This window comes from Panicum virgatum, chromosome 4K (assembly GCF_016808335.1).
Source record: "Panicum virgatum strain AP13 chromosome 4K, P.virgatum_v5, whole genome shotgun sequence".
In the NCBI taxonomy this organism is placed as follows: domain Eukaryota; kingdom Viridiplantae; phylum Streptophyta; class Magnoliopsida; order Poales; family Poaceae; genus Panicum; species Panicum virgatum.
This window is the reverse complement of record NC_053139.1, coordinates 38174508-38189156: the sequence shown is the minus strand read 5'-3', so window position 1 is coordinate 38189156 and position 14649 is coordinate 38174508.

The window sequence follows — 14649 nt, the reverse complement described above, 5'->3', positions numbered from 1 at the left end:
CTTCCACCTTGAACCGAACTCGAAACAAGCTCTCGAATCCGAGTGTAATTCGATAACCAAGCTCTACAAATTCGAGCAAGAACTCTCCAAGCACCCGGAATTCGAATCAGAACCCACAGCAAACAAACCCTAAGTCAACGGATCTGGACCATGGCAGATTCTGCAGCTCAGACGACAAGCTCTGCAATCGATGATGCGGCAATCTGCGGCCTGAAGGTAATATTCGGCCTAATCCTTTAGTTTTCTTCAGCTTACTAAGCCTCCAAAACATGACACCATATGCATACTTCTGAATTTCTGAACTTCAGGTGTCAGACATCCTTCTGCCGCATCCTTCCAACCCAAAATCTTTCTGTCTTGGCCCACGAACCCATGAAAATCCCATAGATTTGATCTCTTGTGAAGCAAATAGGATTCCTTTTGTGAGTCAAAACATCGATCTGAACCTCTGGGCCGACTGCTTAAGAGCCTGGCTTAATCCCCCTGAGAGCTGGATTACATGGTACAGTAGAGTAGCAAAAGCTTATATGCCCTTGGGGCAGGATTTAAACATAGCCGATGCACTTAGCTTATCATTATCTCCTCTCGACAAAGATGAGAATGTTCTGAAAACCATCGGCTATTTCTGGTCTGATGCCCTGAACTGTTTCCTCTTTGGTCATGGACCCATGACTCTCACTCTGCTAGATGTCACCATGATCACTGCCCTAGATATTGGATCTCCTAATCCAGCTGCCCATAAAATGGCAGAAGTCCCCTTCAAACTTTCATCCAATGTTTACTGCACAAACTGGGGCACTTACATGAATCAGCACATGAAAACAAAAGGTCCAATGACTGAGAAGGAACACACAACCTTCTTAAATCTTTGGCTAGAGCATTTCATCTTCTGTGGCCCTTCTTTAGCTCCAACTAAGAACTATCTTCCCTTGGCCTACCACCTGGCCCATGGCAATCACATCGGCCTAGGCAAACTTTTCCTTGGAGAAACCTACAGATATCTCCACTTGATGACATCTAACTTACTTAACCAAAAGAAACTGAGAACTGGAGGCCCTCGGTGGTTTATTTAGTTGTGGGCACAACTATACTTTCAGCACCAGATCCCGAACTTCCAAGGCCTAACCAAGAACTCTTTTTCTGATGAAAGTGGCAAACCAATCAGATGTACCATCTATGGCCAAGCTCTATTTAGTCTTCCTGGGAGTAAACTGAATTTAGCAGACGCAGCAAATTGGTTCAGAATCTTCTACAAAGGACTAGATAATCCACTCTATTTCCCATTTATTAAATTTGAATCCTTTGAGAACCCAACTGCCTTCAGATTAGATAACTTTGCCGATGACGACAGCACTCGGCATTTATACTCTTTAATGATTCGACCCGGCTTCCTCCCTGTTGGCATCAGCACCTCTAATAGAATTATCAAGCCAGGTTATGAATCTTACCAAGCAGCCATAGCAGCTCGGCAATTTGGCCTAGGACAGGTCCCTCCCCACTTCCATATTCACCACTTGGTGGAGAGCAGAGCCGATCTGCCTGACGGCCTCACCAGCTCAAGATGCTATGGCATGTTCAATGACCTCCATATCCCAATACCAGCCGATCTGTCCTTCACCTCCTCATCAATTGACTTCAGCATATGGTGGGGAATGTGGAAAACGCATGTATTCAGGAAAGCTCTGGGTCCTCGACTGCAGCAAATTGATCCTGAATATATAATCCCCGAGGAAGAGGTATGAATTCATGCATTTTGCTCTTTCTAGATCATCCATTCCTTTGCCTGACCAATCTTACTCACCCTTTTTGCAGCAACAAGATGGTCCAGAGCTTATGACCAACAACGGGAAGCCATTCCACTTTCTTCCAGCTGCTACTGATGTGCTCTTCTGCAAAGGATCACCATCAATGAAGAAAGTGATAATGACTATTCAGCCAGACTTACTTCAGTCGGCTTCCAAATGAAGACAAACTTCTGCAAGTGTTGCCCCCCGAGTCTTAACCAAGAAAAGGAAGATGATCATGAGGCGCATTATCAAGAAAGCAGCACCAGCTTCCCCGAGTCCATCAGAGTCCAACACCAACCAGGTAATTCATCTTTTCTTAAACTTCTTCTTTATTGCATACACACATACTCTGGTTGACTGTAATTCTATTTTCAGGACATGGCTGAAGACATCTCCAACGCAGAAAGCCCAGTACAACATGAGATGACTGCAAATCCCAATATACTGATAGAGGCAAACGAAGGGCAAACTGACGCAGTCAATGTTCTTGACGACACAAGCTCGATTAGGACGATCGCTCTTGAACCGCCCAACGCTTCTTCTTCAGAACAGGTAACATTAAAAGAACCAATCCTGAACCAGCCGATAGCTTCATAAATGCATCTTGCTGTAACTCCAGATATATCCACAGGGCTTTGACATTTCAAGCTTGCTTTCCTTCGACCCGGTATCAATGGGTCTGACTGCCCACATGCTCGGCTAATTCTATCAATGGAGCAAAAACACCATCTTTGCAGCAATCGGCTAATTTGGCACATCAGCTTCATCTCATCAAGGATCTGTTATCTGCTCCACTCACTGCTCTAGTTGGCGATTCCAATGAAATAAAGAACATCTTCGAGCAAATAGAATCCCAACTCTCGAAGCCACTGCAAATCAAGCTTTGGCCAGCTAGCAATCTTCCATTCTTCCGGGTAGAAGTGAACAAAGCACAACAATGAATAGAAGCACGTCGCTCTCAAGCTTCTCTGAAAGCTGACATTGCTCAAAAGTGCAAGGCCCTCAACCAGAAGAAGGCAACTCTAGATACCAAAGCTGACGTGTCTGCCAACAAGAAACCACTCGACCTCCTGAAGAAAGAACTGACAGAAATTGAAAAAAGGTTGGTACCACCAAGAAGCTCATCCAGGCCGAGGAAACTTCCATCGCGAACTCCGAACAAGAGACCCAGGAAATAGCCGAGCAGATACAAGCAGAGATAAGCACCTTGATCCGGCAGATAGTTACAGGCGATGACAAGGATGACGAAGCAATCATAGTACGAGCAGACGCCGTCCGCACGAAAGCCATCCACGCCATAGAAGAATTCCTGAACCAGTAGATAGGCTCAAGAAACAATTATTACCGCCTATTAACCTGAAACTTGTAACTGTTTTAAAAACATCTTAAGTCGATGGTTACACATCGGTTGTTCTCACTTCTCATATATATATTTTTACTAGCCAACTCAACGTGTTGGCCTCTCATTCATTTTTTTTTCTTTTTGCCGGCCAACTCAACGTGTTGGCCTATCTCTTTTTTTTACCGGCCAACTCAATGTGTTGGCCTATCTCTTTTTTTTACCGGCCAACTCAACGTGTTGGCCTATCTATTTTTTTTACCGGCCAACTCAACGTGTTGGCCTATCTTAGTATAGCCAGATGGATCTCATCGGCTCTTGTCACTCGCTTCCCCACATGCTCGGGAAATACTTCTTGAGGTGTTGACCATTAACAGCAACAGGAAACTTGACACCGTCCAATTCCTCGAGCATGTACGCATTCCCAGGCAAAACCTGATCGATCTTGTACGGCCCGTGCCAAGTTGGAGACCACTTTCCATATTTTTTATTTTTAGTTCCCAATGGCAATACTGCCTCCCAAACCAAGTCTCCAACCTGAAAATTCTTTGGCTTGACCTTCTTGTTGTATGCGCGAGCAACTTTAGCCTTATTTTCCTTGATCTTCTCCAGTGACCAAAGCCTTAGCTCTATCAGATCCTCCATATTATCGTTCATCAGGGCCGCATACTGTTCAGCAGATAGATCATTCTGAAACTCGACACGCCTTGACCCGGCCGTGATTTCCCAAGGTAACACAACGTCTTGGCCGTAGACTAAATGGTACGGCGATGTCTTGGTGGATCCGTGATTTGAAATACAATATGCCCACAAAGCCTCTGACAAAACCTCATGCCAGCGCCTAGGATATTCATCGATCTTTCTCTTTATGAGCTTGATGAGGCTCTGGTTGGATGCTTCAGCTTGTCCATTGGCCTGGGCATAATATGGAGATGATCTGATCAGCTTAATTCCCATGTCATCGGCAAACTTCCTGAATTCCTCTTATATAAAAACCGACCCTCCATCGGTCGTAATAGTTTGAGGAATCCCAAATCTGTGAATGATATGCTCTTTGACAAAGCCGATCACATCATTCGACGCTACTGACCTCATGGGCACTGCTTCTACCGATTTTGTGAAATAATCTGTAGCAGCTAAAACTCATTGGTGACCCTTGCTAGATGACGGGTTGATCTGACCAATCATGTCCATGGCCCAACCTCTGAATGACCACGGTTTGATGATAGGATTCATCACTGATGCTGGCACTATCTGAATTTTGCCAAACCTCTGACATGCCTGACATCCTTTGTAATATTTGAAGCAATCTTCAAGCATAGTGGGCCAATAATAACCCGATCGCCTAATCAGCCACTTCATCTTATGAGCCGATTGATGAGTACCGCAGGCTCCTTCATGAACCTCATGCAAGAGCCGATTTGACTCTGAAGGTCCCAGACATTTAAGCAGTAGTCCTTCCAAGGTCCTGTAGAACATGTTATCCCCTATCAGAACATCCTTCATGGCCTTGAGTCTTATCCTTCTGGGTGCCCCCGAGCCGAATCCTTCAAATAATTGAAGATATCGGCTCTCCAGTCTCCAGGTTCCAGAAACTGAACCTCTACGTCGACTCCATCGGCTGTTTCTTTGTAGCTAGAAGCCACCTGAGCCAAATCATTGGCTTCATTGTTCAGAGTTCTGCGTATCCAGTGGAAATTGATGTACCTGAATTGTGACATCAACTCACGGCACTCCATCCATATCGGAAAAAGAGCCTCGCTCTCACATATATATTCTTCCGTGAGCTGAGAAATCACCAGCTTTTAATCTCCAAAAAATTCCACCGCTTCTGCACCAGCTTCAAGGAGCAGTTCCATCCCTTTGCGAACGGCTTCATATTCCACCAAATTATTAGTGCACGGGGCAGTCATCCTGATGGAAAAGGAATAAGTCGCCCCTCGAGGCGACACCAATAGAATTCTCACACCACATCCATCATCACAAGCCGATCCGTCGAAAAACATAGCCCAAGCACGAATAAATAGTGCAGCAATATCCGTGCTGATCCTATCTGCAACAAGATCCGTCAGTGCCTGTCCTTTAACTGCTTTTGCAGGATGATACCGAATATCGAACTCTGACAATGCAAACATCCATTTCCCAAGCCGGCCTTACAGGACAGGAGCCGACAACATATGCTTTATAACATCCGATTTGCATATGACAATTGTTTCCACCAAGAGCAAAATATGACGAAGCTTTGTACATGTAAAGAATAAGCAAAGGCAAAGCTTCTCAATTCCAGGGTACCTGGTCTCGGCGTCTAACATGTGCCTGCTGAGATAGAAAACCACCCTCTCCTGACCGTCGTGCTTCTGGACTAACACCGAAGCAATGGAAGCGTCACCCACGGATAGGTACATGTAGAACGGCCTATCTTGCTGAGGAGGAACCAACACTGGGGGCTTTGATAAATATTCTTTAATTTCATCGAAAGCTTGCTGCTGTTCTGCACCCCAGCGAAACTCATCGTCGGATTTGATCTTCACTAAACCCATGAACGGTTCGATGCGCCCAGACAGATTAGAAATAAATCGTCTAACAAAATTAATTTTACCGATGAGCTTCTGCAACTCTTTCTTCGTAGTTGGTGGCTTCATCGTCCTCACAGCTTCTTGACTTTTCAGGCCGATCTCGATTCCCCGTTCATGCACCAAGAATCCCAGAAATTGACCGGCCGATACTCCAAAGACGCACTTCTTTGGGTTCATTTTATGCCCAAACCTTCGAGTCCGCTCTAAAACTTGACGCAGATCTTCTAGATGCCCCCCCATCTGATTTGGACTTGACCACGACATCATCAATATAGATCTCTACCAGTTTGCCGATGAGATCATGAAAAATGTAATTCATAGCACGTTGGTACGTTGCACCGGCATTTTTCAGTCCAAAGGTCATCACCAAATATTCGAACAAGCCGACCGCGCCAGGTACTCTGAACGCGGTCTTGTTCACGTCTTCTGGGGCCATGAAGATCTGGTTGTAGCCGGCATTATCGTCCATAAAACTCATCATCTTGTGGCCGGCAGCTGCGTTGATCAATGTCTCTGCAACAGGCATCGGGTACTCGTCCTTTGGCGTCGCTCTGTTGAGATCTCTAAAATCGACGCAGACACGCCATCGGCCGTCCTTCTTTTGCACCGGTACCACTCTAGAGATCCATTCTGCATACCAGCATGGCCTGATGAACCTAGCATCAAATATCTTTTCCACCTTTTTTTGACTTCTTCTAGGACTTCGGCCTTCATCTGACGTGCTCGTTGCTGAAACGGCCGAAACCCTTTCTTGAGCGGGAGCCGATGCTCGACGATGCTTCTGTCTAGACTGGGCATCTCAGTGTAATCCCACGCGAAACAATCCTGGTACTCTTTCAGTAGTGCAATCATCTCCTCACGCAAGACCGGATCCAACTTCTTGCTGATAAATGTCGGCCGTGGCTTATCCCCAGGACCGATTTCAACCTCTTCTAAATCATCAGCTGACGTGAACCCGTATCCCAGCTTGCCGTCGTCTGAAAAACCAGCTGCAAACGCAGGCGACTCTTCGTTATCCACAAGGTCAGCGGCAAACACAGGGAGATGACAAGAAAAATTATTTGGCCAACCGCATGGGCTGGCCGCTTCTATACTTCCACTATCATCCAAAACCAAACAAACAGTGAGTTGCCAACTGCTGGAGCAGGCCATCGTATGTACATGATGTAACAATTCCAACCCCAAATAGGATTTTTCTATTTTTCGGGGCCGATCGCTGGGACCGGCCTCTCTATTTCTATTACACCCCGTAGCATGCCAGGATACTTTTACTCTGTGAGGCCAGTGGATAAGACCAGCCTCAGTCCATTTTTTTTCGCTTCGATCCGATCACAATCTTCCAGGGCGATCCCTGAGATCGGCTCTTGTCCTTCTGCGTCCCAGGCATTCATATCTACAAGCGAGACTTCGGTGGAATCGTCTGCAGGGACCACTTCTACTTCATCGCCATCCCATTGAACTAGATACTGATGCATTGTGGAAGGGATACAGCAGTTGGCATGAATCCAGTCCCTCCCAAGCAGTACTGAGTATGTACTCTTGCTGTTGACGATGAAGAACGATGTCGGCACAGTCTTGCGACCCAATGTCAGCTCCACATTAAGGACCCCCATTGCCTGTGATGGTTGTCCGTTGAAGTCGTTGAGCATCACATTGGTCTTAATTAGGTCGGCAGAAGAACGCCCCAACCGGCGCAGCACTGAGTACGGCATCAGATTGACTGCAGCACCGGTGTCAACCAACATCGTGTTGACGGGTTTGCCGTTGATGAAGCCCTTGAGATACTACCCCTTCAGATGCTTGTAGCTTTTCTCCTTGGGCTTCTCGAAGATGATCGGCCGGGGGCCAAGATCCAACTGTGCAACAGGCAAATCCTCTGGTTGGGGTGCCCGAAACTCTGATGGGAGCACGAACACCATGTTCACATCAACCGATGGCTTCTCATCGGCTTTTGTCTGCTTGGGGCGCCACTCTTTTCTTGGAGGGCGCCTCTCCTCCCTTTGCGGTCGCTTGACCTGTTCCGCGAGATCCGGACGCGCCTTTCTCAGGACGTCGAGGTACTTTGCTTCTGCCTCTTCCAGATTACGCAAGCGCTGCACTCTGCGCTTTTGTGACCGATTAAGCCCGTCAGGACACCACCGTGGGCGATGGTACCTGTCTTCTTCTTCCGGCTTGGAATCACCCCTGGATGACCGCCGGACGTGATAATCGTGATGCACCTTGGAACCCAAGCACCGGAACACTGATGTTTCGCCTGGCTGGCGTGTCCGAGGCCTGCACTCCAAGCAATCATCTATGGTAGGCAATCGGCTCATACCGGAATTCCAATAGTACCTGAAGAACGGGCAATGCCAGTGGTCGCGTACAGCCTGGCACCTTCCCAGCGTCCTCCCTGTGTGGCACTCGTACTCCACTTCTTCCGATTGATATCGGCGACGCAACTTGTGCCGATATTCATACTTTTCCAGAAGCTGATCGGAAGCAGGAAGCTGGTTACGGATGTGACGCACTTTCTCTTCAGTAATATGCTGTCGCCCTAGTTCATCTTGACCCTGGGGCCATTTGCCAGAAACGGCCTCTCTCCTTTGCTCGTCACGACGGCGTACGGGCCCCGCCATGTTGACCTGGAATGAAAAATTCTGGCCTGTAGGAGTGAAGTCTGACAACTCTATCACGTTGGCTTGTGGGAAGGGCTTCGTGTCGACCTTCATCGTGTGTTGAGCCAAAATTAATCGGCCTTGCTCGATAGCCGATTGGATCTGTCGACGCAGCTCCTTGCATTCACCCGTGGCATGAGTGAACGAGTTGTGCCATTTGCAGTACAGCCTCCCCTGCAGCTCTTGTGCAGTTGGCAGCTTGTGATTCTCTAGGAGCTTCAGCTATTTTTCTTTGAGGAGCAAATCAAATATCTGCTCTGATTTGGTCACGTCGAAGTCGAAGCCCTTCACAAGCCCCTGTTGTTTGATCCATTTGCACGGGACGGGGTTTGCCCCCCCGAGTCCACTCTGCCACGGCCACTTCTTGCTCCTCACCAGAGTCATCAGATTCATCTGCTTGGGCCATGTTCACATGGCGCTTGAACTTGTCCTGGTACAGCTCAGGATGGTAAAGCTCATATGCCGTAAGCTTCTGCACCAGGTGCGCCAGAGATGTGAACTCCAGCTGGAAAGCCAGATCCTTAATCGGCTTAGCGAGCCCCAGAATAGCCAAATCGACTGCCTCCTTCTCTGTGATACGCGATGAGTAGCATCGGTTCTTGACCTCTCTGAAGCGCTGTATATACTCTGACACAGTCTCTCCTCGCTTTTGCCTGACTTGGGCGAGGTCGGCAATTCCAGCTTCAGCAGCCTCTGGGTGATACTAGGTATGGAATTGATCTTCCAGCTGCCTCCAGGTTCGAATCGAATCTGGAGCCAATGACGCGTACCATCCAAAAGCTGGGCCTGTAAGAGATTGGCCGAAGAACCGGACCCTCAGCGGATCCAATACTGAGATCATCCCAAGCTGCGTTAAGTATCGGCTTACATGCTCGATGGAGCTGGCTCCTTCTGACCCGTTGAACTTGGTGAACTCAGGGAGCCGATACTTGGGTGGCAATGGGATCAAATCGTAGTCACTTGGATACGGCTTGGAATAGCCGATCGCTTTCCTCTTGGGCAGGATGCCAAATTGGTCTCTCAGTATTGTACTGACCTGCTCCACACTATGGACTCCTGGGGCCGATGGCTCAGCACTCGGCCCAGTAGCGTACTTTGCCAGCCACGCTTGTTTCTCCGCATCTGCTCCAGAAGCTCCTGGGTTTACCATCTGCACCGAGCGTGCTGGACTGACGCTGTTAGGGATGTAGGCACACGTGTAGCCGTGCGGGATCTCCTTGGGTGGCTCGGTGAGGAACTGGCATTCTCTAGGATCACCGCCGATCTTGTGGACGACGTAGATCGGCGCGCTCTGTGGTTTTGGAGCCGCAAATGAGAACGACAATTGCGGCCTTGAATGTAGTGCAACTTCCTCTGCTTGACCCCCCAGGGTTGGTCCCGATGGAGAGTACTGGTTCTTGATTATCTCTTGGATGACACGATGAGCCACGCGCTCGAGCTCATTCATCAAGCTCTGAGAGTGCCGATGAAGCGTATGGGCCACCATGTAGTTCATCTCCTGACGCAGGGCTCTGGTGCGCTCTTCTGATGGCACAGACAGATCTACGTTGTCGAGAGCGCCTTCTGGTGAGAACCCCTTCCACCTGATGCCATGGTTGCGGGTCCCTCTCAAAAGAGCCGATGAGATCGGCTTCCAGCAGAGCTTTGATCTCATCATACTTCCTCTTGTGTTCAGGAGGGAGCTCTTCATACGTGATGGGCTTGGGAGCAGGTTCTTGATCTTGAACTCTCGTCATCTCTGTGGTGGGCGTTGCTGTTGATGAGTGTCCCACTGGGCGTGCCAGAATGTGTTGTCGGTCAAAACCCACCGACGAGCATCGACAGGCAACACGAAGAGCCGGGAGGTCGCCGAGGCGCTGGCAGGCACTGCTCCCTCGTCGACGGCCCGCAATTCCAGCAATGCGCCGCGGCTTGTGAAGACGCAGGGCGTGCCACTTGACCTATACCCGATCAGGAAGGTGCGGACGTGCTTGTGATGATTGACCTGCATACACAAACACGTGGAAACGTAAATCCGAGCCGTAGTCGGCTCCCCGGGACGACTCTTGCATCGGCTTTAAAGAGCCGATTGAGTCCCGGTGTCAGATGGGATCTGTTGCATCCGGATGTTGATAGATAAAGCAAATAACTATAAAACTGCTTCAATTAAATCTAATTGATCTAATCCACAACGGTAAAAGCTTCACTGCTAGATCGGAACATCCTACACGTAACTGGGCCTAATGAACGTAGCAGATAACTAAACCATAACAAAAAAACAGAGGCCTAAGAACTAGCGAGAGCCGATCCCCGGATCAATTCCCTGTTAAGACTAAGATAAAGCATCGAACACGCCATCGGATCATCCAACCCGTTTGCAAGGCCTAACCCAGCAGATATTACGCCAATTCTTAAGAATAAGAGCAAACCGTAACAGATCAGATCTACTAAACATAAAGGAAGCAGGTTGTTGCCTTTACGCTGCTAACTCTATGCAACAAGAGCTAGTATAAGATGATAACATGATTGCGTAAAGACAACATGATATTCGTAGATAATAAGCAACGAAGCACGATAGATCTACTAAAAGCTATGCTACGAACATCAGGATAACTAGTACTACTCGCCATCAAAAACGCTTCAGTACGAGTAATACCAAGGTAAAAGCAAGAACAACGCTGCCCTGATCGCAATAAGCAATCAGGGCAGCATGGCGCTTACTTGGAGAAAACCCTAGGATTAGAGATGGCGATGCGCCGAGGGTTGTTGTTTGCGAGACGTGATGACGTTCTTCTCTTCATGAATAACATAGGGTACGTATTTATAGTCCGGAGATTTGGGAAACAATCTAAACTAATCTTGTCCTGATCGAACTCTATCTCTAATCTAAATCCTAGGATACATGGCCCATGTGGCCCAGATGCTCACGCAGGAGCCTATCGCGGGGTTTCTAGGGTACCCACAGCCGGGTGGCAGAACGCACCCGCCTATTCCCAGAGAGGGAGTGCTCGGGAAGGTACTAGGCGATTGGCTAATCTAGCTCTGAGATAGGCACATAAGAACACACGATCTAGAGTGGTTCGGGCCGCCGGAGCGTAATACCCTACGTCCACTGGAAGAGGTTTTGATCTCTGTTGTGTATGAATCTATCCTCTGCCGGGTCTTGGCTCTCACCCAGCCTGAGTTTTTCTTCTAGCGGGCGCCCCCCTTTTATAGACCAAGGGGTGCGGATACATAGGACATCGGGGCCCCGACAAGTGGGCCCAATGTGACTGTGCAGCATACTGCGCAGAGTAGTCAAATGGCTACAGTGGTTACGAATCTTTCCTCCGATACGCTTCAGTGCCCTGCTAGCCCTCTGACGAAGGGTGGTCTTCTCTTGTCCCGTCAGCAAGGTGCCCGTTGGGGGAACGTAGCTTGCGGCGTGACCTGCTGAGGCTATTATGTAGGCGTCATAATGGGTGAAGCCGAGCCGTCGTATCCACCTGTTATGGCAGACTGACAGGCGCGGCGTGGGCAGCGCTAGCAGCCCCACTATGCATCTTGGTAATACGCGATCAATAGTGCCCCCTGGTCAAAGAATCACCTCGGCTTCTGCTACATCAATGCGGACGTCCTCCTACCGCAATGAATACAGCGGTAGGTGAACCTTAATATGGAGACCAAGCGGCTTTACATACGTGTCTGTGCTTGCAGACACGTGGCGGCTTCGGACCTCCCGAGGCGGAGTGTCGATTCCTTCCCTTGGCGAGGGGTCCGGTTACTATACCGGGGGGTCCGAGACCCCAAAGGGGGTCCGGGATTCCGCGGGGACCCGGACCTCCACGGGGGGTCCGGAGCCTCCGGCTGTTCGGGCTGAGCGTCTGCTTCTTCCGGAACACGTGATGCTCCCGGACCCTTCCCAACCAGAGGACGGGTCCGGGACCGTTGACGGGTGAACAGGGCTTCCGGACCGCAGGGGTTCGGCTGCTGGACATAGTTAAGGATAACTACAAAGCTCTTCTTGCCTAGACACAGCAAGAGGGGGTACCCCAGTCCTGGGGTACCGACAGTGGCCCCCGGGCCCACCTCGGGAGAGGTACGAACCCGCGGGTGGGGCCTACTATCGTGATGTGTTCCCACGCAAACTTGATTGCGTCGGTGTGCTCATGTCAAGAGCGGGTGGTCCGGACCCCTTGGAGGCCGGTACACCGGTTGCTAGGTCTAGGTACTAGAGTGCTCTCCACAGGGCGACGAAGGTGTAGGCTTAGGGTGCGGAACCAAGCTAAGCAGCTACACAGACTTTGGATCGCTCAGGGAGCAAGCACCATTTCCCGGACCCGGCTCTTGGCGACCGTGGCGAGCGGTCTCCACCGGAGCGGGCCACCGGAGTGGACTTGAGTCGACCGTGGCGAGCGGTCTCCGCCGGAGCGGGCCACTGGAGTGGACTTGAGTCGACCGTGGCGAGCGGTCTCCACCGGAGCGGGCCACCGGAGTGGACTTGAGTCGACCGTGGCGAGCGGTCTCCGCCGGAGCGGGCCACCGGAGTGGACTTGAGTCGTTGCTGATGATCCGATGAAATATATCACCGGACCTGAGAGTAAGGTGCGAGAAACCAAGCCTTATACTAGAAGGGAGCTCGAGACCTCTAAAGACAGCAGTTCTCGGATATTAGAGTACTTGTAACAGGGTAGTGAAGTACGTAAACTTAGGGTACATTACCAGGCTAAGCTACGCGGAGCTTCTCTACCCCAGGATACGAGTACTACTTCTCCGGACCAGGTCCTTAGGGGTCCGAACTGCCTTCCAGCTTGAAGGGGTGTCCCCACCTGGCCACAAGCCAGCAACTTATCTTGGATTGTTAGCAATAATAGGAAGATTCTGTTTCAGAGGAAAGAATAGCTAAACCAAGGCGAATAAATGTAATCAAGGTGGAGCCTAGATAAAACTGAGAAAGAAAATCTCCTTTATTATTGTGGTTGTCACGGTATACATCAGAGGTCGGGATTACGAGGTCGGACCTCTACCGCTCCGGACCGTAGCTTGCCTGTTTGTGCGATAGGGACAGAGGTCGGGTTTACAAGGTCAGGCCTTGACCGCTCTGGACTAACACGAAGGCGCCACGTTATTACAAAGGAGGAATTTCCTCAGTCCTATTTTAGGAGTAACCTTCGGCTGCATTCTATACAGCATGTCCTTCTCTGATTAAAAGTGGTACCACTACTCCTGGGTTCTTCATGGTCGTCGGAGGTGAAGGCGCCCTGGATGTGCATGAACTGCATCATCCAGCATCACCTCGGGAGCTCGGGGGGCTACTCCTTGCCTAAGAGCTGTCATATGCTTAGGTAGCATGAGACAAATTCTTTGGCTTTGAGTGGGAGAGGCCCCCCCTGCCGTCGTCGTCTGCCGATGGAAGCCAGATGCCCTTGCGCAGCAGAAGGACCGGTGCGAAGCTCGGAGAGGTGCGGTCGTTCGCCGGCTTGTCCTTGGTGCTAGCGCCAGGGGCCCTCGCGCCTGGCGGCGGGGCCCTGTCTGCAGCAGCACCAAGCTCCTCGGGCGGTGCTGGCGACGGCAGGACGACACGGCCAACTTCCTCCGGGATGGCCGTCGGCTCCAGGCTCCATGTTGAGAGAAAGCCTTGAGCCGACGTCATGCCGCTGCAGAGGAAGCATGGCCGTTGCTTGAGAGAAAACCTTGAGCCGACGTAGGGGCGGCAGCGCCCAGCGGCGCCTCCGCTGTGCGTTGCCGCGCCGGCTCTGAGGTGTCGCAGTGGTGACGCACAACAAACGCCGCTACCGTGCGCCGCCGCACCGTGGGCATTGGCTCCCCAGTGCCATGGCATGTGGCGTGGGTGACGCCCTGCCTTCCTTCATCTTCTCGTTCGCCGTTGCAGAGGATGAACACAGCCCTAGAAGCCTGAAGATCCAGCCCCGCCTGACCTCCCCACGGACGGCGCCAAATGTCGCGGGGTTTCTAGGGTACCCACAGCCGGGTGGCGGAACGCACCCGCCTATTCCCAGAGAGGGAGTGCTCAGGAAGGTACTAGGCGATTGGCTAATCTAGCTCTGAGATAGGCACATAAGAACACACGATCTAGAGTGGTTCGGGCCGCCGGAGCATAATACCCTACGTCCACTGGAAGAGGTTTTGATCTCTGTTGTGTATGAATCTATCCTCTGCCGGGTCTTGGCTCTCACCCAGCCTGAGTTTTTCTTCTAGCGGGCGCTCCCCTTTTATAGACCAAGGGGTGCGGATACATAGGACGTCGGGCCCCCGACAAGTGGGCCCAACGTGACTGTGCAGCATACTGCGCAGAGTAGTCAAATGGCTAT